Source organism: Apteryx mantelli, chromosome 18, assembly GCF_036417845.1.
Source record: "Apteryx mantelli isolate bAptMan1 chromosome 18, bAptMan1.hap1, whole genome shotgun sequence".
Classification (NCBI taxonomy): Eukaryota; Metazoa; Chordata; class Aves; order Apterygiformes; family Apterygidae; genus Apteryx; species Apteryx mantelli.
The window spans coordinates 13,919,815-13,932,876 of record NC_089995.1 but is presented as its reverse complement, the minus strand read 5'-3'; positions in this window follow the sequence as shown (position 1 = coordinate 13,932,876).

Below are 13,062 nucleotides of genomic sequence, written 5' to 3'. Positions count from 1 at the left end.
TGGGACACTTGGCTGCCAAAAAAAGTTCTGCAGGAAATAAAGAAGAAATGGGCAAAAGGTACTGGACCTTCTGCATGTGAATTGAGGAGCTTTTGGCAAAACAGACCCTGTTCTTGCTCTTATTATGTAGTAGAGGATTTTAAGGCTTCAGGGCTGTCAGACTAGCAGTTTCTAGAGTATTTTAATCACTGAAAGAAGATTTGTTTGGCCAGTGAACGGGGAGTTTCCCGAGTTTTGGCAATGGATGTGATTCTGCCACTCTCTCTGTAGGTGGTGCTACAAGGCAGCAAGAGGAGACTAAGACTAACTACGCAATTTTTAAAGTTCAGTCCCTCGGTATCTTTCTAGCTCTAGGTATTTCAACTTTCTTAAAAGAGTATTAGACATAGTTGCCCATAATTTCTTTATTTTGCTGAGCTATGATCTAAGTGCACCCACTGGAAATTATATAAACAGAGGAGAGCTGTTATTTTCACCAGGTTCAAACTGTGTTCACATTATGCACTGTTCCTGGAAATCTGCAACTGAACAAACTGTCTTTTCATATTGATCTAACTTTACTGGAATTTTAACAGCAGATTGTAGAATCTAATGAATAAGAGAAGAACATCTGAAAAAGAATGGTAAGATGACCTTGCAGAGACCCTGAGTAATGGACATTTATATTATAAAAAAGAAAGAAGTGTCTCTAAGTGGGCTCTGACCTGTCTTGCCTCTCACTCAAATATTCCCTTGAGTTCAGCGGCTCTTCTGCACCTAGAAAACCAGTAAAATGGATCCTGCGAGTGTACTAGTGCTCCTTCCCCTGCTGCTGAACCGTGATCAAGCCCCAGTAGGATCAAGTCTTAAAGCTGCGCAGGCAGTGAAGAATGCTGTGTCTGCTTGGAAGTGCGGGAGGAATTTTTCAGTCAACATTTACCTGCAAAAATTGGTGTTTACAGCCAGCACAGAGCTACTTCATATACATAAGTAGACAGGCAAGCTTGTTCAAAGGCAGATGTGAGAGTTACAGGCAATGAACTGCTGTCCCAGTCTTGTGACAGTCTAATAATGCCAATGGTACTTGTACAATGGAACAACTTCATCATTTAATACTGTGCAAAATTCCTTCCCTCAGTTGGGCACTATATTAAATCTTTTGTGTCATATCAAACCATGGTGTCAGGTCACCTCTACAGCAAAGATGATAAAAGATTGCTCAGTGTAGGCATTTACAGATTTGCTTATCCTAATCACCTCTCCAGTAGTCATGTGAAGCTACTCTGTGCTTAAATTGATGTATGAAATGTCAAAATTTGTCACCGATCACTTTGTTATAAGATATATATATATATATCTCCAAAGATTGCAGATCAAGATGGGATGCCTACCCATCCTGGAAGATACGGTTTTGCTGAGTAAAAATTTTGGTGCTGGATGAACAGCAGTGGTTAGATGTTAATCTGCAGAAATAGCTGTGTGAATTTATGGTGTTTCTGTCTCCTGACTGTTTGCTATTGCCCATCATTTAAAGGATGTCACCCTGCAATTTAGCTAGTACAATATGTATGGAGTAAGAAAGAGGGAAATTTATTATTTGCATCCTTGTGACAGAGCCCCCAAATACTCCAAGCAACACATACATGAAGATATTATAATCAGAATGAGTAGACAAGGGTTGTATTATTATTCATATTTTAGAGGCAAGGAACCAAGCCACAAAGAGACTGAGTGAGCACTTCTCATGCATAATGTCAGAGCTGGCAACAGAACACCGGATTCATCATTACTGCCATTTTACAGATGGAAAAACCAAGTCACAGAACAATACTGATTTGCCCAAGGTCGCGCAGGGTATTTATAGTAAACCCAGGACTTGAATCTGGAGCTGCTGAGCGCTGGTCAGCGTTGTTCCTGAGGGAATCACTGATGAGGAGACTAAGGTCAACGCTTTGCCCAAGAGCAGCAGAATTTCAGAAAGAGAAGGAAGACTGTTCCAGAACAAGATGCCTGTGCTTGTGTTAGTTAGAAAAAGAAACCTGGACTCCAGTATCCCTAGCAACTCAGACCTGTGTTCTTGTCATCTTAATTAGTGCCAATGTTCCACTTCCAGAAGATTTTACCTCTTTAAATTAGAAGTTTTTTTCAACTAATGGTATTAGAGAAGGCAATTCAGAAGGACGTATTACAGTAGACCGTGATCAGACATTCATTCCAGCAATAACAACTGTTATCAGAGAAGGATCTCTTTCATAACCATAGGAAACAAATCAGACTAATGAAGACATGAATATGAATAGTATTTGTACATTAAAATATAAAAATAACCAGTGAAGTAATGAACACTTTTTTTCTGATCAGGAGATCTGCCTAATGAGTATTATCTTGCACAGAAATAGTCTGACTCTGCTTTATAGTGAATAGCATTTAGCCATAAATTGTCCTGGAACGAGAGGGAAAGAAGGAATGACCCTGCTAATCTCAGTGCCTTTTGGGAGCAGCAGAGGGCACAGAAGAGCGGTTTCCTACTTAACAAATCTTTTTTTTTTTGGCCTAGATTTTCCTGTAAAATCAGGAACTCTAAATATTGATTTTCTTAATGAATGGGTGCCAAGTGGCTAGTAAATGGGTATCCTCGAATGAAGGAATCTTAGATTTCCAAACTGGTTTTCTGTCACTTAGGATTGCTGCCTGCAGTTGACATATTATGCCAAGATACTGCCTTACATGGTATTTATTGCTATTCTCAGAGGTGCTTAGAAATGGGAAATGCTAGAATCTGAGATAAGTACGGAGATGATGTAAGAGCACAAGGAAAGAAACTAGACCAGGCAAAAAAAAATGTTTATTAGACCAAGTGGAGCAAGGAGGGGGGCAGAAGTGCAGCTGAGAATGGCTGAGGGGAGATGATGAAATCCCCTTTCTGCCTTAAATAGCATCACAGTAAAAAAGGAGCAAACCACACTTCTGAAAACAAAACAAAGGCATTGCAAGGAGCAGCAAACAGCAGCTCCAAGGAACTGCTCTCTTACTTGTTTCTCCTTTCTTCCTCTTGCTCAGAAAGGAGAATTCCAGTGTCTCTAAAACACTTGTACCCCACCAGTTGTGAGCTTCCATTACATGAGGCAAGTTCCCTCTGGGAAGCATGTCTTATTGGCCCCAGTTTACACATGGGGAAACTGAGGCAAGGGAGCTTGCTGCGGTTTTGACAATAGTTTTTCTCCAAGCTATCCTCGTCCAATCCCTCTGAAGACATGGATGTCTGTCCTTGGGTGGCTCATGCAGCCCAGTTTCAACTAGTTTACCTCCCACTGATGTCTTTCTGCACAGTGATTCCCAGCAGCTGGCTTTAGGCCAGGACCCTTCAGCTGTTGGCTGTGGGCTCCAGCTGGACTGCAGTGGCATGGAATATCTCCTTCACATTGTCTGTGCCATGAACTCCCCCTTTGCTGGGAAGGGATCATCCCACGCACTGTGAAGGAGGACAGCAGTGGTCTCCCTCCTCGGAGCTGCAGTCTATAGACTGGGCTAGGAGGCTCGGCGGTCTTTTCTTCTCAACCAGTCCAGACTGACTGGTTAACCTGGCACTGTCTGTACAGCTCTCCCCCTTTTCCTCACATCCACCCTAACTTCCTTCCACTGAGTCCCACTTCAGATCAGTAGAAGAGGCCACCAGAAGCACTCAGCCTGAAATCCTGAGCACAAGGACCCTGGTGGGATTTAGGGTGCTTGAATGTGGGCATCTCTGTGCTTCAGTTTCCCAGTAGAAGCGCTACCTTTCCTTGCTCTTGTGAATGAGAGTGTATTAGAGACTGACGAGTGTTCAGTAATAGGGGTCCTAGATAACAGCCCAAATGCTGACCGGCTTTCCCTGCAGCGTATCGTTGGAAAACATTGGGCTGGGAGAAGTTAACGGGATGTAATTTGGCTCTATGTGGTTTCTTGAGGTATTCTGTCTGCATACACTCAGCAGCTTTGCCTATCCCCATCTAGGTTTCCTGACCGAAGATGAGGTGCTAGGAACCGAACCACATTCCCTGGGAAGAGCTGATAGAGCCTCCCCCGCTTTTCCCCCTTTGCTGGTGCTTCAAACCAAACCAGCTGCAGATGGCTTGTGGCTGGAGATGTGCTGAGTGGCCTGGCACGAACTCCAGGAGAGGTGGAGGAATCCCACCCACCAGTAGCAAGGGCTCCGCACCACCACCACCCCTTGCATGCCCTAAATCCCAGCTTCCTCCTAATTGCTATCTCCATAAATACCAGTCAGCTGGCCGGAGAAGGGACTTGCATCCCTGGACTGGGTTGTAGCGTGTGAAATATGAGGTGACACACAATACACTGGCATTAGGCAAAGGGGTTGTCTGCTGATGTGGTGACACGCTTGAGGCCAAGCTGGAAAATTTGATCCCTTCCCATCCATGGTCTCCCAGGCTCTGTGGTAAAGCACGCTTGACTTGCTTCGCTCTGGGATGTCGAGGGAAATGGGAAAGTGAAATACATGGGCCAGAGCCATCTGCGGTTCATGAACTCGGACGTGTTGGATTGGCAAGTGCCCGCAGGGCCTTTTGCTTTGCTGAGGTTGGGTCCCATCACGGCTGGATTATCTGGACTAAGCAAAGCAAGGCCAGGTTCGTCCCTGCTGAAGCTCAGGGGAGGTGAAGCATGCTGAGCTACTTTTGGCAGCAGTATATCAGAGACGATTTTGGCCAACAGTTAGTCTGGCTCCAGATTTGGTTCAAAATGTCTCTGTGCTGCACTGATGGCTGGTCGCCCCCTCCTCCTCCCTGCAGCACCAGCAGCCTGTCTGGTTCCTTGTTGAATCCAAGAATGAGAGCTGCGTTTGTTTTGGGCTCTACCAGCCACGCCGCCTGAGCGCCACAGAGACCTGGAAACACCTTTCTGTGCTTCCCTGCATGCATCCGCTTCTCCACCTTTCTCTCCCTCATTTCTGTTTCCGGATCACTTTTCTCTTTCTAAGCAAGATGGCAGCTGTGGCACAGAGATCTGATGCTAAGAGCTCAGACCCCGTGACTAGGAGGATTCGTCCTCCCTCGCAGCTCTGTTGGTAGTTTCTTTTTGTTTTCATGGCCCCAGCTCCGGAACGATGCTGTCTATAGAAGAAATGCCGAACCATATCGCTGCAGAGAGAGCTGATAGTTTTGTACCCATGATTACATATCTGGTCTTACAGCACGGCAAACAGGCAGGGGCAGTAACGCACACAACCACCTGCCTAGCTAAGAGGGGAAACCTCCCTTCTGCCTGGGACTGTACTGTGAGCTACACTTCCGTCAGATGCCTAGTGCAGCTCAAAGCAGTCATTGCAAATACCCCCCGCCCAAGTGCCGCTTGTGAGAGTGTCTCTATACTTAACCAAGAACCAGATAATTTTGTTTGGGTTCCCCTGTGGATTTTGTAAAACTAATCTGAAAAGAGCCCCAATGAAGTAACACAATTAGTACTAATTTCTGTCTGTTCTTGCGTAGCAGTTGAACAGGGAAATGGGAATCTCTGCTGTGTGTATGACGTTCCCTTGGGTGCATGTGTACACACACACTCATCTAGAAGGGTTTCTAGTTATTTATGTAGCAGAAGTGTCTTGAAACAGATCTGTTTGCACTGAAGAGCAAAGGATTAATGAATAATGTGCAATTAAAGCCTGCACATGAGGCAGCAAATAAGAATGGCTCCAGCTCTGCTCCCTTTCCGGGGCTTGTTTCGCATGCATTTTAAGGAGTGCTTGTTTAAATGAACAGATTTCTTTCTGTTCTTCGAGATGGCTTTTCAACAGGGCTTTAGAAAGACAATGATAAAATAACACTCCTCATATCCCATGAGCTGGCCGCTTGCAAGGTGACTTGATGGGTGCGCAGCCGGCAGGCAGCAGCGGTGGCCACCGAAGGGCTGAGGCTGCCCCAGCAGCCGGCCGCTCCTCCAGGGAAAAGGCCTGTCCTGTGGCTGGAGCACTGGCTGGGACGCAAATTCGACACCCTCGCGACGATCTGGTCTGACACAGATTTCCTGTGTGACCCTGAGCAAGCCATTTAGGACGCTGGCAGGCAAGTGTTGCCAAATCTTCCCAGGGTGGTGAAGGTATGAGCATCTGTTTTCATAGTGGAAGGGGAGCGCGGCACAAACATCTGCCAGTTCCTCAGCCTCTGCAATTCCCAATCTGCTGGATTACCTTACGCTGGCAATTTAATTTACTGCAATGAACAGTGAGCTGCAGGGGCTGCGAGCTGTGATTCCTGTGATAGCTGCCAGGCTGTGACGGGAGCGTCCGGCAGAGCTGCAGGGATCAGCTCAGGTGCCACCACCTCGGGCCGCCACAGCCGAGCCCGGCATGGCTCCTTTCTACCTCCACAGGGCCCCTCCACCATACAGCCCAGGCCCAGGAGAAAAGGGCTGGGTTCCCCCTTTGCAATAGAAAGGCTGCGTGTAAATGGCTGGAGCTGAGCGAACGGGGGAGCCCCGTGTTTCTGGTGCTGGCTCCGCACTTCGTTCTGTGCGTGCCCGTAGTACCAGCAGCCCCACGTGTGCTCTGGCATGCACATCGCTGGAGAGCGCTGGGGCGCATGTCCTCCTCCACGCTTCCCTCGGCGTGTGCAGTCCGAGATGGATGCACGGACAGGGAGATGAGGAGAAAGAGCTCCTTTGGTCAGGCAAAGGATAGTGCTGGTTTTGGTCTCCTTTGAAAGTGATTCAAGCATCTTGGGTTCAGGAGCTCAGGCTCACACTGGTATTATTGTGACGGTGAAAGAAGAAGCAGGAATAATCCTATGGGAGAAAAATAAACCCAGTGCTGCTGCTGATTACAGAGAGGGCCAAGCCCTGGGGAGCTGAAGCTGGTGTTTCCAGCCCAGCTCATTGCCCAGGTGATGGCCATAGTCTGGAGCCCAAGGAGATAAACTCTGTTCCCATTTTGCAGGAGGGAAAACCGCAGCACAGGGAGGCTGGATGATTTGGAAAGGTGGTGGGGCAAACCTGTGGCTGAGCCAGTGATACAGACAGCATCTTGCGTCCATGCCTTTGCCAGCAGATTAAGGCCTCCAGATCACCAGAATAACGTGCTGCAGCATTCAGTGCACATACTGTTTTCGCTCAAAGGAGCAACAGTGTGCACATCACTAAAAAGAAGTGTTTTATGTAGATCATTCCCAAATGCCTGCTCTCTATCTGTGCATAATCTCACACATTTACATCTCATAAGGAAAATCAGACCTCCTCAGGCTAAGGAATTGTGTTCTGGGCCCCTGATAAAACCATTATATGGAGATGAATACTTGTGCGGTTTTCTGCTTCCCTTCCCTGGAATGCCATTAGAAATGCCATCAAGCACCTTTGTATTTATTTGAGGGAATTCCTGTTAGGATCTGCAGGCAGAGAAAAAAAGAGAGATGAGAAGGGAGCTGGGGCCGAATTATGCCACGAACTGGCAGCCAAAGTGCATGGCTTGCTAGCTCATTTAAATCCATCGGTGGTGCAACGAGTTGCAGTCTAGGATACGTTACCTAGTCTGAAGGATTGAAATACCACATCAAAGCGTCATGTGGATCAAAGGTGAAAGTAACTTGCATTCCCGGCTGGCTCATCTTTCAGACTTTCCTCCCTCTTTAGTTTCCACTTTGAATCTGATAATGCAGCCTGAACACAGCCTTTCATATGCCGTCATTCCTTGGGGCGCAGGTGGTGTGGAGCATGTATTTCCTTGTCAATGGACTACATAGGGCATAGGATTTCCAGGGCTTAGCTCTCAGGCATCAGAGTGATGGAAAAGATCTATCATTTTGAATAAGGCAGAGCAAGACTGATGAAGTCAAGGCAGCTGAGCAGTGGCTCTCTGCCCTGGTACCGGTTGGTGGTGCAAATCCACCAAGAGCTGCCCCACAGTTAAGTAACAGTATTACTCTGTACCATGTTGGGCTCCCAGAGAATCAGGCCCATGATCCAAGACTTTGCACACAGACAGACTAAAGCTTGTACAAGCCTTGGAGAGAACACACTAAAACATACAGGGTGAAACTGTGAGCAGGCCCCATCTGCTGACACACCCATCCCAGTGGCTTTGGAAGCACATTGAAAGTTTTTATGCTAAATGAAGCTAAACACCTGGAAATGGCCTTTGAGACCCAGAAAGGAGACTTTCACTGCAATGTCTACCACCCAGAAGATGCTAGGAGGGAGATGGAAGCTGTGTTGCTTAGTGCCTCTGAAAATCTGGACATTAACTTTTCCTACAGCACCACTTGTCACAGAGGATCAGGGTCATCACAGTGTGAGGGAAAGCCTTAGGACCTGAAAAATTTTGATTCTGGCATTTTCCATCCCTCAGCCCCTTCATTTACATCAGCAAACTTCAACTGAGTCCACAGTGGCTCTCCCTGGGTAGGTGGAAATCTCCTCTGACAGATGTACTCAGCTGTGGGTCCCATACTGGAGTTTGGTGTCAGAGACAATAGAAGTGCTTATGCGAGGCTTGTGCAGGTATCGTGTGCCGGATTCAGAGCTCTGCGCTAGTAAGTAGGGCCCTAGCGAGTGGCTTTGAAATCCAGACGTTCCTAGATCAGTGGATTCATGCAGTGTGAAATGTTACCTAATGTTAAGGCTGAACTGGATTCTCTCGTGTCAGGGTTAATCTCCAAGGTTAATAAAGCCATTCACACTGGCAGTGAGATGAACAAGGCAACTGTATAGCTCCCTCCCATACCCAAATCTCCAAAAGGAAAACATGGTGACTCGTCAGATGGAGAAGTTATGTCTTCTTCAGCAGGAAGCTTTGCAGATTCTCTGCTCCCAGATCTCGTTACACTCTTCCATCCCACCATTCTGGAAAAACTCCCACGGAAAGACAGGCAGATATTTTAATCAAGAAATGGTCCTTATTTCCATTAGCAACAGCTGTTTTCCTTTTAATTTAATTCTACATTCTGGAGTCTGTTTATGAAAGCTGCCATTAATTATGTTTTTCATCAGTCAATGTTCAGAGATGGCTAATGGCCCAGCACACCTAATTAGTCCTTCATGTATGATAATGTTTCAGCAAGTCTATAGTTAGTACGTAGGGCTGATATCTGCTGCATAGTGGAGCTGTGACTGGGGCTGCACAAACTCTCCCGGTGAGTGTCAGATAGTGTTACAGGAGCCTCCCACTGCTGCTTCCAACATGTGGCTAGCTGTGGGCTGCAATTACGGGGACGTGATGATAACAGCCAGTGCCAGAAATGGCTTCTAATGTCACTCAGAGCATGCTAACAAAAGGGTGAAGAATTCAAGCTGCCCTTGGAAGCTCTTTGAAGACGGGGAGTGCAGAGAGAGGAATTACAGCTACCTTTATTTGTTCCAAATGATGCACTTGGTAAGTGCTACTAATGGCTAGAAGGACAATACTAGGGGTGCTTTGCTTCAGCTTCTTCTGTGCTGAAACCTTCTCGTCAGCCTTGCCTAGGTGGCCCTCACGTCTCAAGTCAGGTCTCAAGTCACATGAGCTGCTGTGGCGAAGGTGGCTAGCTGTGATGCAGAGGTCTTTTATGCCACTGTGTAGGCACTGGCATGACCTAATCACGCTAAGCTGGTGAATCATCTGTACTTAGGACAGTCTTTGGCCAAGTACAGCAACAAGCTTGACACAACCGTCCAGAGAACTGTGGACCTGAAAAACAACTCATCTGGATCCAAATGTAACAGACTGTCCTCTTTGTTCAATAAGACGCACAACAAGGTTGATTGAACTCTTAGCATAGCTGAGAGCTGGCACCAGGGTTTGAACATCAGGCTCAGCTGGAACTTTGTCTTCATTTCGAAGGCATTTGCAGCTGCAAAGAATAGTAGTAGTTATCGGTAGGTAGCCTCAGGTAAGAAGCATTTCAAATGCTCCAGTACGCAGCTAGCTTTGAAAAATATCCACATCTGCCACAATTGTGTGTTAAAATCCAATCAGCATGTGTGTGTACCGAGCTGGCTCTGTTCCCTTGCTCAGACTGTCACCTGCTGAGTTCATGGCATTGTGGAAAATTGCATGCGCAGAGTACAGACATGTTTTATTTATCTTTGTTGAAAAGTGGCAAATGATCAGCTCAGGATTTGTAGTCATGTCTTGCATAAAACAGTCTGTCACCTTCAGCCTTTCCTGTGCCCAAAAGAGTCCGGTGCCCATGATCATTCATTGCTCACTTCATTTGTTTTTGCTGTGAGCCCCATGGGAGGCTGCAGGAAAATAAAACTCTTTTAGCAATATTTGCTATATATCATCGTAGCAATATACTGCAATGACACCATTTCACTATATTTGAATAATGAGAGATGCCCAGGTATTCTACCTGCTGCTGAAGGTACTTCTTTATCATGTAAAATCACATCCAGCTTACGCAGAGGTTCTTCGGTGAGTGTTCGGTTGCCCAGTTTCTGACTGTGTGACCTCAGTAAACTTAAAATCTATTGACAGGAGGAATGAATCTGCCATGCTGCTAAACAGACAGAGGACTGTCCACAATGCATCTGCTTCCTCTAATGACATTTGCTTTGATTTTCATGGCCTGTTGAGGGATGAGAGCAGTGCTGCAAGGAATCATGAAGGATTGGCTCAGAAGGGGCTTAAAGGAGGATACGTGAACACCCGAGGTGTGGTCATTTGAGAAGAAAATGAGAAAATACAGGTGACCTGTTAAAGAATTTATCCTATTCCTGTAGCTTGCACGCTGCGGAGGTATAATGTGCCGACAAAATAGATGTAGACACAGATTAACACTGTACTTAGTATTACTCGAGCTTAATACATTTTTTGACGAGGGGAAGCAAGGCAAGTGTCCCATTGTTATTCATTGTTTGGTTTGTCTCTTGCTGCTTGTTTGATTACCTCAACTCTGAGCTCTCGTTTGAAATGTCTCAGCTGGAAACTGCCAGATTTACAGAGCTCTTGCCATGGTGATATAAGAAGTGTACTAGCAGGGTGTTATGGTCCTGCTGTCAAGTCCTTCCCGGGAACCTCAGAGTAGCTCCAGCACAGCTGATGGGTTACTGTCGCCTAAGTGAAGGCAGTGCTCATCTCTTGGACCTCACCTTTTGGCCTCTTCTGTTGGCAAATGAACCTGATGTAATATTGCAAAAACACATCCTTTGAGTGAAAGTGATAAGAAAGACAAATGTTTGACTTTAGCCAGAGAATTTAAAGAGGCTGCAAACTCCGAGTCCTTTGAAGATTACTGAGTTCTGCGCTGTGTTAGTTGTCCATATCTATCTAAGAAAACACTCATTTCATCACAGCTGATGACATAAATTCAGACTGGTGAGCAAACGGTTAGACTGAGTTAAATCACCTCTCTATCTGCTAATGGCATTTTTGCCTTTACTTGATGATGAAGGTTATCTTGCTGTTTGGAAATTATAACCTACAATGGTTAGACGGCATTATCTGCAGACTCGGGTGAGATAATTTGCACAAAAAATCCAGGGAATCTCAAACTTACTGGCTTCCATTCACATGAAGCTGAAACTGCCTTTATGTACTGTTTTACCAAGGTGCCTCCCGCCACATGTCGGGGAAAGAAGAGTGGCTGGCAGATGATGGATTGCAAGGCCACAGCCCGCTCTAAGGTTAGTGGTGACATCACCGATAGAAAGGGGAGCAGCTTGAGCTGTTTATAAAAGTGCAGTTGGGAAGTTTGCCCCGGACTGCATTAGCCTCGAGTTGCTGCCTACCCGGCTTCTCCCCACTCAGATTCCAAGCGCCTTCGCGGGAAACAAACATCTGCGGAGACACAATGTTAATTGTTGTACTTAGTGCTGCTGTTTACATTTTTGGTGCAGGCAAGTCAAAGCATGTCAAGGCTATCCGAATGGCTAAAACAAGCCAGGAGTCTGAAATAGCAAGGGGCTGCATTCTGATCTCTTGTGCAAAGTCATTCTGCATTGGTCCCAGGGGATGGAAATCAGAATTTGGACACCCAGAATGTGCAAAAAGTAGCAGAGAGGCTTGTAAGGGGGTGAATGTGGTGGAGTCACTGGGAAGCATTAGCAGGTTAATGCAGTTTTCCATTATCTGAAAACAGTTGGGGATTACCCTGCATTTGTAAGCTTAAAAAGGCAGGCGTCCCCAGGTTCTGCTCCCATCAAAATCCAGCCTAATGGTTCCTTATCAGGAATGATGAATTGCTCTTGTGCCTACTCTCTGGTCCCTAATTTCCATTTTTTTTTGTGTGTCTGCTTAGAGTCCTTTTTAATTCTAACATGTACAGCAGTCTCTGAGCCAAGTGTGGCCCTGGTGTTCATAGTCAGTCTGGTAATTACTGCACTCACCAGGTCCCTTTAGGATGCAATTTCAATGGGGTGTGACTTTCACAATATTTTTTTTCTTGTTGTTGCTCGAGCCACTCCAGGAAGGAGCTGTTAAACACGAGTCTCAGCAGGATCCGTCATGACTGAGGACGGAACAGAATGTAATGAAACAGGGCGAATACGTGTCTCGCTGAGCAGGATATGTTCGCTTAGTTATATGGTTGATAAAGCTTTGGCTGAGGTTCAAAAAGGTGTTCAGCTTTCATCTCTCTGTCTTCCTTCCTCCACTCCCCTAGATATTAATGGCTGCACTCCTACCTCCCATATTCAAGGCCTGCTATAATTGCTCACAGATTTTGTTAATAAAGGATTCGACCTTTTGCCTTTGCTGTTATACAAGCCTCCCTCTGTCTTCGTGGGGATGCCCCCTTCATCCCAGCTTGTCCTGGGCTTCCCTGCGCCCCGGCTGGCTCGATCCAGCGCTGTACGAGGGAGCAAACACTGAATCATTGTAGTCGGGAATGCTGCGCGGAGCTGCGCTGTTGAAGAGGAGGAGGGACGGCGCCGCGCGGTGCTCCGGGCAGGCGGTGACCCTGATTGCACGCAGGCGCCCCAGGACACCAGCACCGGGGTCACTCGTAGCCTCATCCGGCAGCTCCGGAGCTCGGTCATTTGATGGTGGGTGTTTTTGGCACCCTGGGCTTGCTGTTTGAGATCACGCTTGCTTTGTTGTTCCCCTCTCGGTCCCGGTGAACGTTCAAAGCCTGCGTGGGACGCTGAGGACGCACAGGGGCGTGTGGCAGCGCTGGGGAC